The sequence below is a fragment of the Pan troglodytes genome, chromosome 21, assembly GCF_028858775.2.
Source record: "Pan troglodytes isolate AG18354 chromosome 21, NHGRI_mPanTro3-v2.0_pri, whole genome shotgun sequence".
NCBI classification, from domain to species: Eukaryota; Metazoa; Chordata; class Mammalia; order Primates; family Hominidae; genus Pan; species Pan troglodytes.
This window is the reverse complement of record NC_072419.2, coordinates 56,003,350-56,016,679: the sequence shown is the minus strand read 5'-3', so window position 1 is coordinate 56,016,679 and position 13,330 is coordinate 56,003,350. Positions and strand designations below refer to the sequence as shown.

General features: G+C 45.0%; 1 pseudogene; it reads left to right on the top strand.

Moving 5' to 3' along the window:
* Positions 1-850: 850 nt before the first annotated feature.
* On the top strand, positions 851-12,370 carry LOC100613784 (small nuclear ribonucleoprotein F-like; annotated as a pseudogene).
* Positions 12,371-13,330: the final 960 nt, after the last annotated feature.

The window sequence follows — 13,330 nt, the reverse complement described above, 5'->3', positions numbered from 1 at the left end:
TGAACCTGAGAGGCAGAGGTTGCAGTGAGCCGAGATCGTGCCACTGCACTCCAGAAGGGCTGGCAGAGTGAGACTCCATCTCAAAAAAATAAATAAAAATAATAAAATAAAAAAATTAAATTATGAACTGTTTTTGAGGAACACCCACATGTATACAGAATCATGGAATGTTTACAGAGTCCTTTCTTTTCTTTTCTTGAGATGGAGTCTTGCTCTGTCACCCTCACTGGAGTACAGTGGCGCGATCTTGGTTCACTGCAATCTCCACCTCCCGGGTTCAAGTGATTATCATGCCTCAGCCTCCCAAGTCGCTGGGATTACAGGTTCCCATCACCATGGACGGCTATTTTTTGTATTTTTAGTGAAGACGGGGTTTTACCATGTTGGCCAGACTGGTCGCAAACTCCTGACCTCAGGTGATCTGCCCGCCTCAGCCTCCCAAAGTGCTGGGAATATGGGTGTGAGCCACCGCGCCTGGCTAGAATCCTTTCTTGTAGCATGAATTTTGAACCGTTTGCAGAATATCTGTCCATGTATAAAATCATTGAATGTTTGCAGAACCTTTTTGCTTATCGTTATGGAATGTCTACAGAGCACCCTCATCTGTACAGACTTAAGGAATGTTAGCTAAACCCCCTTCTACGTGGAATCATGGAATGTTGGCTGAGCCTTCTATGGTATAAAATCATGGAATGTTACCAAATACATTTCTTACTATAAAATCTTGAACATAGTTTTCTCCTGATGCTCAGTGGCTCAGGACCTGTGGTAGCTGCTGTAGTCAGGAGCCTGGTCAGCCTGGTCAGCGGCCTGCAGCATTTGCCCATAGCATTTGCCTGTGGTTACGATGATGAGTTTATGTCTCAATCCCAGATCTTTCCTCAGTGGAGTAACAGGAAAGCCAAGGATGGTGAAACTTAAGCGGGGAATGGAGTACTAGGGCTACCTGGTATCTGTAGATGGCTACATGAACATGCAGCTTGCAAATACAGAAGAATACATAGATGGAGCATTGTCTGGACATCTGGGTGAAGTTTTAATAAGGTGTAATAATGTCCTTTATATCAGAGGTGTGGAAGAAGAGGAAGAAGATGGAGAAATGATTGGGAGGCTGAGGCGGGTGAATCACTTGAGGTCAGGAGTTCAAGACCAGCTTGGCCAACAAGGTGAAACCCCATCTCTACAAAAATACAAAAATTAGCTGGGTGTGGTGGCACATGCCTGTAATTCCAGCTACTCAAGAGGCTAAGGCAGGAGAATCGCTTGAACCCAGGAGGCAGAGTTTGCAGTGGAGATCACACTACTGCACTCCAGCCTGGGTGACAGAGGAAGACTCTGTCTTAAAAAAAAGAAAGAAAAAGAATATGGGGAAATTAGAGAATAGCATCTTTTGTGGGGGATTTTTAAAATATATATTTCTAGACAATAAAGATTTGTTTTTCAAAAAAATAAAAATAAATGAAATACAATATTGAAACGTTAGCTCTATATTCCCTACTTACATGTTGGAGAGGGCCGGGGATGGTGACTCACACCTGTAATTCCAGCACTTTGGGAAGCTGAGACAGGCAGATCGCCTGAGGTCAGGAGTTCGAGATCAGCCTGGCCAACATGGCGAAACCTTGTCTCTCCTAAAAATACAAAAATTAGCCGGGCGTGGTGGCACACACCTGTAATCACAGCTACTCAGGAGGCTGAGGCAGGAGAATTGCTTGAACCTGGCAGGCCGAGATTGCAGTGAGCCAAGATCGAGCCACTGCACTCCAACCTGGGAGACAGAGTGAGACTCCGTCTCAAAAAAAATAATAAAATAAAATAATTTTTTCAAAACAAAGCAAAAAAAGATTTTACTAAGTACAGTAATCTACAGTAAATCTTTTGATATATTAAAACTCATCTTGTAGGGCAAGGTCAGCAAAGTACAATCCATGAGCCAAATCTGGTCTGCTACTTGTCTTTGTAAATAAAGTTTTATTGGAACAGAAACACACTCCTTTGTTTCCATAGTGGCTATGGCTGTCTTTGTGATAGAATAGCAGAATTAATTGGCTGTGCCAAAGATTGTACAGCCAGTAAAATAAAAAATATTTACTATCTTGGCTGGGCACAGTGGCTCATGCCTATAATCTCGGCACTTTGGGAGGCTGAGACAGGCAGATTATTTGAGGCCAGGAGCTGGAGACCACCCTAGCCAAAATGGTGAAACCCTATCTCTACCAAAAATACAAAAATTAGCTGGGTGTGATGGCACATGGTGGTCCCAGCTACTCAGGAGGCTGAGGCAGGAGAATCGCTTGAACCCTGGAGGCGGAGACTACAGTGAGTTGAGATCAAACCACTGCACTGCAGCCTAGGCAACAGAGCGAGACTCCATCTCGAAAAAAAAAAAATTTACTATCTCTAATCCCAGACCTTTGGGAGGCTAAGGTGGGAGGATCACTTGAGGCCAGGAGTTTGAGACCAGCCTGGGTAATATAGTGACACCTTGTTTCTATAGAAAAAAATGAAAAATCTTTGCCAGGCATAGTGTTGTAAGTCTGTGTCCCAGTTACTTGGGAGGCTAAGGTGGGAGGATCACTTGAGCCCAAGAGGTCCAGGCTGCAGTGATCATGTGACTGCACTCCAGCCTGGGTGACAGAGTGAGACTCTTTCTCAAAAAAACAAACAAAAAAATTACTATCTGCCTCTTTATAAAAGAACTTTGCTCACCTGTGCTCTAGTGGGAAAATATACTCTGAATTCCTTTTAATATTTAGTTTTTTCTTTTCTTTTCACAGCAGACTCAGCTGAATTCATAAATAGTTTCATTAATTCATTCAACCAATATTTACCAAACACCTATCAAGTGCTTAGGGTGCTAATTTAGGCACTGGGGTGCAAATATGAAAAAAAGACAGTGCTTGCCTTCAAGAACAGTCCTTCCCATCAAGAGCATTCCCCATGGCATTATGAAATCTACCCATAACCTTACATAATTTATAAGAAACCAGTTGTGTGACCTTGGGCAAATTTCTTAATCCTTCTAGACTTTTATTTCCTCATCTGCAAATGAGGGTGGCAGTAGTACTTACCTCAAGATGTTGTTGTAAAGATTAAGGGTTTTGTTTGTTCAGTGGTTTGTATTGTTTTGTTTTGAGACAGGGTCTCGCTGTGTCACCAGGATGGAGTGCAATGGAGCGATCTGGGCTCACTGCAACCCCTGCCTCCCAGGTTCAAGCCATTCTCCTGCTTCAGCCTCCCAAGTAGCTGGGACTACAGGCGCATGCCACCACGGCCCAGCTAATTTTTTGTATTTTTTAGTAGAGATGAAATTTGGCTGGCTATGTTGGCCAGGCTGGTCTTGAACTCCTGGATTCAAGTGATCCATCCCCTTTGACCTCCCAAAGTGCTGGGATTACAGGCAGGAGCCACCACACCCAGCCCATTAAGTAAATTTTTTTTTCTTTTTTTTTGAGACGAAGTCTCACTCTGTCACCCAGTCTAGAGTGCAGTGGCAGGATCTTGGCTCACTGCAATATCCACCTCCTGGATTCAAGCAATTCTCCTGCCTCAGCCTCCGGAGTAGCTGGGACTACAGGTGTGTGCCACCACACCCAACTAATTTTTTATTTTTAGTAGAAGTGGGGTTTCACCATGTAGGCCAAGCTGGTCTTGAACTCCAGACCTCAGGGGATCCACCCGCCTCGGCCTGCCAAAGTGCTGGGATTACAGGTGTGAACCACCATGCCTGGTTGTAAATTTTTTTTTTTTTTTTTGAGATGGAGTTTCACTCTTGTTGCCCAGGCTAGAGTGCAGTGGTGCGATCTCAGCTCACTGCAACCTCCACCTCCTGGGTTCAAGATATTCTCCTTCGTCAGCCTCCCGAGTAGCTGGGATTTCAGACGCACACCACCATGCTCAGCTAATTTTTGTATTTTTAGTAGAGATGGGGTTTCACCATGTTGTTCAAGCTGGTCTTGAACTCCTGACCTCAAGTGATCTGCCTGCTTTGCCCTCCCAAAGAGTTGGGATTACAGGCATGAGCCACCATGTCTGGTCCATAAAGTTTTAATAAAGTGCTTAGACTAGTGCCTGACACAGAGTAAGTGCTATTCAAGTGCTTTTTTAAAAAATCTTTTATTTTATTGTATTTTTTTGAGACACAGTTTCTCTCTGTCACCGAGGCTGGAGTGCAGCGGCATGATCTTGACTCACTGCACCTCTGCCTCCCAGTTTCAAGCGATTCTCCTTCTTCAGCCTCCCGAGTAGCTGGGATTACAGGCATGGGCCACCATGCCTGGCTAATTTTTGTATTTTTAGTAGAGATGGGGTTTCACAATGTTGGCCAGACTGGTCTCGAACTCCTGGCCTCAAGTGATCTACCCACCTTGGCCTCCCAAAGTGCTGGGATTACAGGTGGAAGCAACCGCACCTGGCCCAAAAAAGAATTTTGAGGCTGGACACCTGTGATCCCAGTGTTTTGGGAGGCCCAAGTGGGAGGATTGCTTGAAGCCCAGAGTTTGAGACCAGCCTGGGCAACAGTATAAGACTCTGTGTCTATAATTTTAAAAATAATAATAATAGTAATAAATAAAAAAGATTTAATACAGGGATATAGGTGCTTACAAAATCATTAGGAGGTCTGGAAGAGTAGAAGTCAGGGGCCATTTCAGGCTTTTGATTTCAAGGTTCCTCCAGCAAGGCCTTGTTCCCAAGGTTACCAAACTGCTGCTTCCCTGCCACCACCATGGCCTCCATCCTACTACCTCACACCCTCCTAAGTGGGGACTGCACAGTGGACTCCACTGTACATGCTCCTCCCACCTGCAGAACCGCTCCCTTAGCTGACACAGCTCCAGCAAGACGACCTCTCCCTCTCTCCCATCCTCCAGATCTCATGCAAATGAATCTAACTGACAGAATTTAACTTCCCACTGTCATAGCTGCAAGAGAGCCTGTGGAATGCTGTTTTAAGCTTTTGAGCCTCTTCCAACAGAAGGAGAGTAAATGGAGGTTAAGAACATCCATCCAGGCCGGGCGGGGTGGCTCAGGCCTTTCTAATCCCAGCACTTTGGGAGGCCAAGGTGGGCAGATCACCTGAGGTCAGAAGTTCGAGACCAGCCTGGCCAACATGGCGAAATCCTGTATCTAGTAAAAATACAAAAAATTAGCCAGGCATGGTGGCATGCGCCTGTAATCCCAGCTACTCAGGAGGCTGAGGCAGCAGAATTGCTTGAACCTGGGAGGCGGAGGTTGCAGTGAGCCGAGATAGCGCCACTGCACTCCAGCTTGGGCAACAGAGCGAGACTCCGTCTTAAAAGAAAGAAAAAAAAAAAGAACATTCATCCAGAATCAAGTCCAAAAATTCTGGGAGGTTTTAGGATGGGAAAAATATTTAAGCTGGATCTTAGAGGATGAGGAGAAAGAGAACACAGTATTTCCTGGTAGCAGAAACAGAGCACCTAAAGGCATGAAGGCATTGAAAAAAAAATTGGTGTGGTCCACAAATACCTGTTGTTTTTGCCTGCCCAGCAACAATTCCACTTGAATAATTGCACTTTGATTTCCCCTCGGGGAGCCACCCCTCCCTACATCAACCACGTGGTTCACAGGAAGCTGATCTTGCTTCCTGGCTCCAGGGTGGGGGCAGGTTGGGGAGTGGGTATGTGACCACTTCTGTCCAATCAGCACACTCCATCTCTTTAGTCACAGGGATCGGTTCGGGGAGGAACATATGAATGAAGCCAGACCAATGAGACTTTATTATAAAATTTCTTTTTTTGGCTAAGTGACTGGGCTGGGGAATGGAAGCCTGGAGCAGCTGAGAATAAGCTTGGTCAGGAGGAACACATGAATCTGATGAAACCAACTCAGAGGGAAGCAGAACTAAGATATTGAGAGAAACTAAGGCTGCTGATATCATGTGAGCCCCCCAGCTATGCCTGACTAATACACTACATCAAGAGAGTATTTCACAAGCCTGAGAGCCACTGTCCCAGGGAGCTTATAGCAGCTTTATTCCTAGTATCCTCTAACTAGAAACGATCCAAATGCCAGATGACAGCAGTTGACTGGAAAGTAAACTATGGTGTATTCACACAACAGGATACTATTCAGCAATTAAAATGAATGGTTTTACAATCTCACTCATCGGTATGCATGAATCTCACAAACATGGTGAGCAAACGGAGCCAGACAGAACAGCACAGGTGCTCCTCAACATACAGAGGGGCTACATCTTGCTAAACCCATTGTGAGCTGAAAATACCGTAAATTGAAAATGCATTAATCCACCTAACCTACCAAACATCTTAGTTTAGCCTAGTCCACCTTAAATGTGCTCGGAACACTTATATTAGCCTAAAGTTGGGTAAAATTAACACAATGCCTATTTTATAATCAAGTGTTGAATATCTCATATCATTTATTGAACACTGTACTGAAACTGAAAAACAGAGTGGTTGTATAGGTACTTGAAGTCCAGTTTCTTTCTTTTTTTTTTTTTTTGTGAGATGGAGTCTTGTTCTCTCACCCAGGCTGGAGTGCAGTGGGGCAGTCTCGGCTCATAGCTACCTCCGCCTCCTGGGTTCAAGCTAATCTCCTGCCTCAGCCTCCCAAGTAGCTAGGATTACAGGTGCGCACCACCATGCCTGGCTAATTTTTTGTATTTTCAGTAGAGATGGGGCTTCACCATGTTGACCAGGCTGGTCTTAAACTCCTGACCTCAAGTGATCCACCCGCCTCGGCCTGCAAAAGTGCTGGAATTACAGGCATGAGCCACTGCGCCTGGCCTTCTTGAAGTCCAGTTTCTACTGAACATGTATCACTTTCTCACCATCATGAAATCAAAAAGCGGTACGTCAAACTATCATAAATTGGAGACCATGTACATCATATACATACACATATTATATACTTATACATACCTATACATATGTGATGTACATGTATACATCATATCATGTCCTTATTTCTTGATGTGAGTGTTGGTTAAATGGGTATATTCCATTTGTAAAAATTTAGCAAACTATACTTTTGTTACAATGTGTATTTTTCTGTATGTGTGCTATGATTCAATTAAAATTAAAAAAAAAAACATACTTGTAAAAACCTCAGCAGATGCAAAACTGGGGAAGGAAAGAAAGGCAGGTTAGGACTAGGTGAATTCAAGAGTCAAACTATATCATTAGGACTCAATTTCTCTTTGCTGTTTGTATCAGTCTGTTCATATGCTCATTTCATTCTCAGGTTCCACATGTTGATAAAACAGTTGCCATTGCTGAGGCCTCACAACCTGTCATGTTTATGTCTAGCATGAAAGAGAAAGTTGGCCTCTCCAAAGGCACAAAGAAAGCTGGACATTTAGCATCATTGGCTCTGGCTGGTCTGCTCAGCCCTGAACCAATCACTGTTGCAAAAGGAATATAATATTCTGACTGGCCAGGCTAGTTCATATCATGTCTGGAGATGGAAATGGAGTTAACAACCTCAGAGAACCACATAGACTGAAAACAAGGAGAGAAGGAAATCTGGCTGTTTCAGAAGTCAAGTGAATGGATGCTGGGTGACTAAAAAATTCAGTAAATACCTGGTCCCTAGATGGCAGTGGCATCATCATCATTATCATCATAATTTTCTCTTAGCATCTAGAAAAATGTCTGGCATCTAGTTTGGTACTTGATAAATACTATTATTTTTTCTTTTTTTTGAGACAGAGTCTCACTCTATCACCCAGGCTGGAGTGCAGTGGGGCGACCTTGGCTCACTGCAACCTCTGCCTTCCAGGTTCAAGCGATTCCCATGCCTCAGCCTCCCGAGTACCTGGGATTACCGGCACCTGCCGCTACACCTGGCTAATTATATATATATATATTTTTTGTATTTTTAGTGGAGATGGGATTTCACCATGTAACAGGCCAGGCTGGTCTCAAACTCCTGACCACAAGTGATCTGCCTGTCTCAGCCTCCCAAAGTGCTGGGATTACAGGTGTGAGCCACCGTGCCCAGCCAGTACTTGATAAGTACTAATATCTGTTGAATGAGAGAATGAGTTATATCAGGCAATACTAGGAGCAATCTTGTCATGCCTTAGGCCTTCCTCTACAGGATAGGAAAGACTGAGGAGAATTTAGAGAAGGGATATAAGTCAGTTTTTATTTTTTATTTTTTTTATTATTATTATTTTTTGAGACAGAGTTTCACTGTTGTCGCCGAGGCTAGAGTGCGATGGTGGGATCTCAGCTCATTGCAACCTCTGCCTCAGCCTCCTGAGTAGCTGGAATTACAGGCGCCGGCCACCACGCCCAGCTAATTTTTGTATTTTTAGTAGAGACGGGGTTTCACCACATTGGCCAAGCTGGTCTTGAACTCCTGGCCTCAGGTGATCTGCCCGCCTTGGCCTCCCAAAGTGCTGGGATTACAGGCGTGAGCCACCATGCCCGGGCTATTTTATTTTATTTTTAATTTTTAAATTATTTTAGAGGCAGGGTCTCATAATGTTGCCTAGGCTGGAGTGCGGTGGCTATTCACAGGCGTGATCCCACTACTAATCAACACTGGAGTTTTGACCTGCTCCATTTCCAACCTGGGCTGGTTCATCCCTCCTTAGACAACCTGGTGGTCCCCCCATCCTGGGAGGTTGCTGTATTGATGCCGAACTTAGTGCAGACACCCAAATGACATAGTGCACTACAACACAGAACTCCTGGACTCAAGTGATCCTCCTGTCTCAGCCCCCCGAGTAGGTGGGACTACAGGCTCATGCTACCGCGCCTGGCTATAAGTCAGTTTTTTTTGACAGCAAAGACATAGTCCTGTACAGAATCAAAGCTCTTGGAGGCCTTTGCTAACTTTTACCTTACTCTCTCTCTTCAGAGGGGATTGGTGGCAGAAGGACCAAACCCTGGAAAATTCTGATTACGGTAATGGTGGGTGAAGCAGGAAATAAAGGAAGCCCTCCTTCACTGCTGCTGGGAGTATAAATTGCTACAACCATTTTGGAGAACAATTTGGAAAATAGTAAAGCAGAAGATATGCATACCTCACCTGTTCACCAAATCCTCTCTTGTAAACCATGTGACCTGGAGACATTTTTGCCCCATGCACAAATTACATACAGACGCGTGTTGAGCCGGTTGCAGTGGCTCACGCCTGTAATTCCAACACTTTGGGAGGCCGAGGCAGGGAGGTGGGGGGAATCACTTGAGGTCAGGAGTTCGAGACCAGCCTGGACGACATGACGAAACCCTGTCTCTATTAAAAATATGAAAATTAGCTGGGCGTGGTGGCGTGCACCTGTAATCTCAGCTACTTGGGAGGCTGAGGCAGGAGAATCACTTGAAGCCAGGAGGCAAAGGTTGCAGTGAGCTGAGATTGCACCACTGCACTTCAGCCTGGGTAAAAAAGCAAGACTCCCTCTCAAAAAAAAAAAAAAAAAAAAAAAAAAAAAAAAAAAAAAGTGTGTTGCTCCAGTTACTACTGCTGCAGCATAACAAATTATCCCAAATTTAGTGGTGTAAAACAATAACCATTTTATCATTTTGGAAAGGGCGCAGTGGGATAGCTTGTCTGGGGCTTTAGATGGGAAGGTTTAAAGGGTGAGGATGACTTGACAGCTGGGAGTTGGGACATCTAAAGCCTTGTTCTCTGACATGCTTGGTGGCTGATGCTGGCTGTCATCTGGAACCTCTGCCAGGGCTGCTGACCAGAACATCTGTATGTGGCCTCTCCACTTGGCCTGGGCTTCTTCACAGCATAGGGGTTCCAGGCTCCAAAGGTGAGTGTCCCAGTGATCAAGTCAGAAGCTGCATTGCCTCACAAATTGTGCAGCATCATTTCCATCTTTTTTTTGTTGTTGTTGTTGAGACAGGGTCTCACTCACTCTGTCGCCCAGGCTGGAGTGCAGTAGGGCAATCTTAGAATCTCGGCTCACTGCAACCTCCACCTGCCAGGCTCAAGCTATTCTCTCACCTCAGCCTCCCAAGTAGCTGGGATTACAGGCAGGCACCACCACGCTTGGGCTAATTTTTGTATGTTTAGTAGAGATGGGGTTTCACCATGCCGGCCAGGTTGGTCTTGAACTCCTGACCTCAGATGATCCACCTGCCTCAGCCTCCCAAAGTTCTGGGATGATAGACATGAGCCACCATACCTGGCCATTTTCATCTTTTTATTGGTTATAGATTATTCACAATCCCACCCAGATTCACAGGAAGAGGAATTAGAGAAAGTTCTAGAAGAGCATGAGGACAGGAAATATTGTTGAGGGCATCTTTGGAAAATACATTCTGCCACATGCATACATCGCAGTCATGTTTGTGCCTGTCCACCATCCCTTATCCAAAGCCCTTGGGGCTAAACGTGTTTTGAATTTTAGAAATTCTTAGAATTTTGAGGCCGGGCGCGGTGGCTCATGCCTGTAATCCCAGCACTTTGGGAGGCCGAGGTGGGTGGATCACCTGAGGTTGGGAGTTAGAGACCAGCCTGACCAATATGGTGAAACCCTGTCTCTACTAAAAATGCAAAATTAGCCGGGCATGGTGGTGCATGCCTGTAATCCCAGCTACTTGGGAGGCTGAGGCAGGAGAATCGCTTGAATCTGGGAGGCGGAGGTTGCGGTGAGCCGAGATCAGGCCATTGCACTCCAGCCTGGGCAAAAGGAGTGAAACTCCGTCTCAAAAAAGAAAAAAAAAAAAGAAATTCTTAGAATTTTGAAAGACAATATGGTGCATCCATGAAATCTCCTATCATACCCCTTGAGAGGACTGGTTCATCCTGTAAGCAAAAATCTAAACTCGGTATGGTGGTCCATGCCTGTAGTCCCAGCTGTTCAGGAGGCTGAGGCAGGAGGATCGATTGAGCCCAGGAGGTTAATGCTGCAGTGAGCTGTGATTGCGCCACTGCACTCCAGCCTGGGCGACAGAGGGAGACCCTGTCTCAAAAAAAAACAAAAAACAAAAAACAAAAAACAAAAAAAAAAAACACTAAATATTTCCTCAGTGGAACATATGAATATCCACATTAAGTGGCATAATGATTATAAATAGCTTTCTGTCTATTCGGGTCAGGTTTTGCCACTAAAGAAGTTCAAATCAGGTCAGATCTTGCTGCTAAATAAATTATAAAAAGCCTTCCATTTTTAGGTTTCCTGGAATTTGAATTGTAGCTAAGGATTTATGGACCAGTATGAGGAAAAAATTGGAACAAACTTAAATAGACATCATTAGGAAAAAGGATTTTAAAAGGTGAGGCCAAGTTATATGATAAAATATTACACAGCAGTGAAAATGAATAAACTTGAGCCACGTGTATCATTATGGAAATATCTTATAAAAATAATGTCAGGAGAAAGCAAGTTGCAGAACAGTATATTTATGATAAGTAAGGATAGGCCAGGTTTTCTGTATTAAAAATAGCCCTTGGCCTGGCGCAGTGGCTCATGCCTATAATTCCAGCACTTTGGGCGGCCGAGGCGGGCAGATCACTTGAGGTCAGGAGTTGGAGACCAGCATGGCCAAGATGGTGAAACCCTGTCTCTACTAAAAATACAATAATTAGCTGAGCATGGTGGTGCACGCCTGTAGTCCCAGCTACTTGGGAGGCTGAGGCAGGAGAATCACTTGAACCCAGGAGGCAGAGGTTGCAATGAGTCGAGATCATGCCACTGCACTCCAGCCTGGGCAACAGAGCAAGACTTGTCTCAAAAAAAAAGCCCCTATATCTCAGAGGCTTTATTTATTGCTCATGCTACGTGTCATTATTGGCAAAATGGAGTTGGGAGCATCTCCTCCTCATTCTGGAACTTAGCTGGTGGGCGGCTGCTCTGAAGAACATTGATGGTTATTTGATAGAAGGAAAAGTAGAGGGAAGGATGCACCGGCTTTTTTTATTTTTATTTTTATTTTTTTTCTTGAGACGGAGTTGCGCTCTTTATTGCCCAGGCTGGAGTCCAGTGGCACGATCTCAGCTCACTACAACCTCCGCCTCCTGGGTTCAAGTGATTCTCCTGTCTCAGTCTCCCGAGTAGCTGGGATTACAGGTGCCCACCACCACACCTGGCTAATTTTTGTATTTTTAGTAGAGACGCAGTTTCACCATGTTGGCCAGGCTGGTCTCGAACTCTTGACCTCAGGTGACCTGCCCATCTCAGCCTTCCAAAGTGCTGGGATTACAGGCGTGAGCTACCATGCCCTGCCGGATTGTTTTCTTTATGTGTTTGATTTCAGCCAGCCTGCAATTGGGTGTTGACAAGCACAAGAGGCTCAACCTGTGCTCTCCTGAGATTTCACCAAGGACCTCCCTTTCTTTAGGCCACTCCCCTGCGCTAAAACCTTCAAGGGCTCTCCGTGGCTCAGAGGAAAAAGTTAAGAATAGTGATGCTCCCATGGATTGAGCACTTCCTACATATCAGGCCCTTTATAGAGACACTATTTGTAATCTGTGCACAATCCTAGAAAGAAGGAACTGTCTGATCTCCATTTTACAGATGCGGAAATGGAGGTTCCAAGAGGTGAAGTGACTTGCCAAGATGACAGAGTGAGGGCAGGGAGGAAGGAAGACTGGCAGCCAGATCCATCTAATTCCAGGGCCCATGCTGAGCCACAGGCCCAGGCCTCACTCCTCCAGCCTCACCCCTCACCTCTTTCTTTTCCTTGGCAGGACTAGCTGCTCCAACCAGGCAGGCCTCTTCTCACTGCCCCTTGAGCAAACCTGTCTCAATGTCCCTTCAAAGACCATCTAGAATCTCGCAGAACACCTTTTCCTACTGCCAGCCATGCTGAGTCCTGCCCTTATGACAGTGTCCCTCAGTTAGTCACTTTCCTGTAGCTCATATGTCACTAGGCTGCAAGAATGTCTTAGTCATCTTTGCATCTGCCATGCCCAGCACACAGTCACTGCACACCTGTCGTCCTTCAACAATTATTCAGCGCCTACTGGCTGCTGAGCACTGTGCTAGGTGCAAGGATACAGCAAAGAGTGAAACCAAATCCCTGCTCTCGTGAAGTTTACATTCTGATCTGGGAGAAGAAAATGAACAAGTAAACCCGTACATGTATAGTAGAATGTCAGGGGATAAAAAGTGCTATGGAGAAAAATCAAGCTGAGGAAGGCTATGGATAGAGAGTGCTGGGATGGGGAGAAGAAAGCTACTTTAGAGGAAAGGTCTTTTTGAGACGGTAACATTTGAGCAGAGATTAGAATACAGTGAGTTTGTCTGAGGAACTGAATAGTCAAATGAATATATAATGAATACATGCTTTAGTGAGTTGGAAACCTAACTTGGAGATGAAAAAGTAGTGTGGAGGAAGGAGTTTGAGGTAGGGATCCCTGGATACCCCGACATACTTCTTTT